The sequence below is a fragment of the Haematobia irritans genome, chromosome 2 (assembly GCF_050003625.1).
Source record: "Haematobia irritans isolate KBUSLIRL chromosome 2, ASM5000362v1, whole genome shotgun sequence".
NCBI lineage: Eukaryota > Metazoa > Arthropoda > Insecta > Diptera > Muscidae > Haematobia > Haematobia irritans.
The window spans coordinates 132,781,762-132,786,432 of NC_134398.1; positions in this window are offsets into that span (position 1 = coordinate 132,781,762).

Below are 4,671 nucleotides of genomic sequence, written 5' to 3' on the forward strand. Positions count from 1 at the left end.
TGCGAAATTTAAACAATCGTTGAATCGATTGTCTTCAATTCAGATTTATTTTCTCTTAAAGCAAATACTTTAAACAAGTAAGGAAAGTCTAAAGTCGGGCGGGGCCGACTATAGTATACCCTGCACCACTTTGTAGATCTAAATTTTCGATACCATATCACATCCGTCAAATGTGTTGGGTGCTATATGTAAAGGTTTGTCCCAAATACATACATTTAAATATCACTCGATTTGAACAGAATTTTATAGACTTTTACAAAATCTATAGACTCAAAATTTAAGTTGGCTAATGCACTAGGGTGGAACACAATTTTAGTAAAAAAATATGAGAAACATTTAAATCTGAAGCCATTTTAAGGAAACTTCGCAAAAGTTTATTTATGATTTATCGCTCGATATATATGTATTAGAAGTTTAGGAAAATTAGAGTCATTTTTACAACTTTTCGACTAAGTAGTGGCGATTTTACAAGGAAAATGTTGGTTTTTTGACCATTTTTGTCGAAATCAGAAAAACATATATATGGGAGCTATATCTAAATCTGAACCGATTTCAACCAAATTTGGCATGCATAGCTACAATGCTAATTCTACTCCCTGTGCAAAATTTCAATGAAATAGGAGTTAAAAATTGACCTCTGTGGTCATATGAGTGTAAATCGGGCGAAAGCTATATATGGGAGATATATCTAAATCTAAATCGATTTCAACCAAATTTGGCACACATGACTATATTACTAATTGTACTTCTAGTGCAAAATTTCAACCAAATTGGGCCAAAACTCTGGCTTCTGGGGCCATAAAAGTCCATATCGGGCGAAAAATATATATGGAAGCTATATCTAAATCTGAACCGATTTCAACAAAATTTGGCACACATGACTATACTATCAATTGTACTCCTTGTGCAAAATTTCAAGCTAATCGGGATAAAACTCTGGCTTCTGGGTCCATATAAGTGCATATCGGGCGAAAGATATATATGGGAGCTATATCTAAATATGATTCGATTTCAACCAAATTTGGCACGCATAACTACAATGCTAAATCTACTCCCTGTGCAAAATTTCAACCAAATTGGGCCAAAACTCTGGCTTTTAGGACCATATTAGTCCATATCGGGCGAAAGATATATATGGGAGCTATATCTAAATTTGAACCGATTTCAATCAACTTTTGCACGTTTGACTATACTACTAATTGTACTCCTAGTGCAAACTTTCAACCAAATTCGGCCAAAAATCTGGCTTCTGGGGCCATATAAGTCCATATCGGCTGAAAGATATATATGGGAGCTATATCTAAATCTGAACCGATTTTAATAAAATTTTGCACACTTGACTATACGACTAAGTGTTACGTTTGTATAAAATTTCAAGCAAATCGGTATAAAACTCTAGCTGCTGGGTCCATATTAGTGCATATCGGGCGAAAGATATATATGGGAGCTGTATCTAAATCTGAACCGATTTCTTCCAAAATCAATAGTGTTCTATTATGACCCAAATTAGGAACATGTGCCAAATTTGAAGGCGATTGGACTTAAATTGCGACCTAGACTTTGATCACAAAAATCTGTTCACAGACAGACGGACGGACGGACATGGTTATATCGACTCAGGGACCCACCCTGAGCATTATTGCCAAAGACACCCTGTGTCTATCTCGTCTCCTTCTGGGTGTTACAAACATATGTACTAACTTATAATACCCTGTTCCACACACACTGCCACAATGTCGCAGGGTATAATTAAACAGGTATATACGGCCGTAAGTTCGGCCAGACCGAATCTTATGTACCCTCCAACATGGATTGCATAGAAACATCTACTAAAGACGGCCATCCACAATTAAATTACTTGGGTTGCGGCCGATGGCAAGGCATCTTAAAACTTCTTCACATCATCTTCTAAATTGTAAGTTAGTCCAGGCGGAACTATATGTATATATTCAGTTCTTGACCGGTATTTATAGGGAAGAAATAATTACGAACCGATATGAACTTTTATGCGGTAATTATAGAGCCAGAATTGAAATATGGGGGTCCCTTATATGGGGGCTATATACAATTATGAACACGAGTCTACCAAAAATTTAAGATTTTTTACTGTTTGGTAGATTGGTAGAAATCTTAATAATTTTAAATATCTTGCAAAATATTCCTCTCCAACTATGAAATGCCTCATAAATTTTCTATAGAAATAACGTTTTGAAATAAAAGAAATACAATTTTGACAAAATGTTCTATAGAAACACATTTTAGACAAAATTTTGTATAGAAATTATATTTTGACAAAATTTCCTAAAGATATAAAATGTTGACAAAATTTTCTACACTGAAAAAACAGTGAACCCACCAGGAAGAAAACTTCCGGTTAATTTTAGAAAAATTTGAATATTTGTAGAAAATTTTAACTTAACAGTATTACAAACGTTGGCATCACGCCGATGTCATAAAAATAAGTAAATATTTTTCGACAAGTTCAAGAAAATTTATTAGACATAACTAAGTTTTTTGACTTGTTAAAGAAAATTTTATAGTTTGAAGGAAAAACTTGGAGTTAAAAATTGCAAGAATGTCTTTAGTGATATACGAAGTTCACGATGGACGCAATTTTGGCAAAATTTACAAATTTAAAGAAATTCTGAACTATTTTGTGGAAGACACGAATTTAGTTAATCTTTATACTTCATTTGAGTATATTTTTTTTCCTCGGTTTTAGTTCATTTAACTAACGTATACAAAAAATTATTAGAGTAAAGGAAATTTTCTCCAAACATAATAATTCCATGAACTAAAATAAAGTTAAATTGGCTTTAGTGAAATAGAGAGTTCACTTTTTTTTGAGTGTATAGAAATAAAAAACTTTCTACGGCAATAAAATTTTGGTAGATTATTTTTGGCTCGGGTGGCAATCGTGATTTTTGTGTGATTGGTGATCGGTTTATATGGGGGCAGTGTTGCCAGGTTAGGGGTTTTCCCCCCAAATTTAGGGGTTTTTTTCACGTTTAGGGGGATTTTTAGGGGTAACATTTATTTAGGGGGATTTTTGGGGGTAAAAAATATCTTAGACCTTATGAAGTGGAGCAATTCTCAAGCATATTCGGAACAATTCTGGCATGAATTATGAGACAACAAGATAAGGGAAGTAAACTAGAAGATCCTTAATACAAGCAAGTATGCAATAGCATTATTTTCGTTATCTTTTTTAAACGCTTCTGTTGAAAGGGCATTTTTAAAATTTGCCACAATTAAAAACAATAATATTTTAACTTAGCAGCTGAAAGCATTTTTAGAGTAAGCCTGCTTTTTAAATTGGTATACATATTGCATTATTACATCCGAAAAAAAAATAATTTCTTCAGGGACGAAATTTTAAAAAAACAAAATTGTCTTTTGTTATAAAGTATTTTCTTAAAGAGCAATTTTATTTTTTATTTACTTCAAAAGAATAGTTTGTAGCATCAAACGAAAACTTAGTTTGTCTAAAATTTCGTTTCTCAGAAAAGAAAACTCTTCTTTCAGTGTATATACTTGTGTTAAATTTAATTTTTAAAGTGTATCACTACAGGACTTTTTCACCAAATTTGGGATCCTTTTTGTACTTTTTACATTCTTAACTTTGTTGGGGGTTTTTGAAAAAAGCCTAGACCAATTTAGGGGTTTTTTTTCTTAAGATTTGGGGGGGAAGAATCAAAAATCGCCTGGCAACACTGTATGGGGGCTATATATAAAATAGATCAATACGGACCAATTTTGGCATGGTTGTTATCGGCCATATACTAGAGAAATGTACTAAATTTCAACCGGATCGGATGAATTTTGCTCCTCCAAGAGGCTCCGGAGGTCAAATCTGGGGATCGGTTTATATAAGGGCTATACATAATTATGGACCGATATGGAACAATTCTGGCATGGTTGTTAGAGACCATTTTTCAACAGAAAAAAAAGCCAAATTTCAACAGAATCGGATAAAAATCGCTTCTTTTAGAGGCTCCGCAAGCCAAATCTGGATCGGTTTATATAGGGGCTTTATATAATTATGGACCGATGTGGACCAATTTTTGCATGGTTGTTAGGGACCATATACCAACACCATGTACCAAGTTTCAGCCGGATCGGATGAAATTTGCTTCTCTTTGAAGCTCCACAAGCCAAATCTGGGGGTCCGTTTATATGGGGGCTACCCAGAAAATATATGCTTTATGGGGTCTAAGAGCAATATTTCGATGTTTTACAAACGGAATGACAAAGTTAATATACCCCCCATCCTATGGTGGAGGGTATAAAAAGAAATTTCTTTTGTCTAAAATTTCGTTCCGGAGGAAGTATTTTTTCTTTGGGTGGGAGTACAAATAGCTCTCGAGAAGCGAATTTGGCCAGTATATCGGGTAAAAAACAGATTATGATAATGTTTGTTCTTTTTTGAAGTTCTCAATCCCGAATCATATAAATTTACAATTATTTTTCATATTTATTTTTGGCCTTACAAACTCGTCAAAATTACGACACATCGATGTTTCTGGCAAAACTGTTCGTCCCACTTTAGCAATTGTTTATTATACCCTTCACGACTACTGTGGTACAGGGTATAATAAGTTTGTGCATTTGTATGTAACGCCAATAAATAATAGTCATAGACCCATCGTTTAGTATACCGATCGGCTTAGA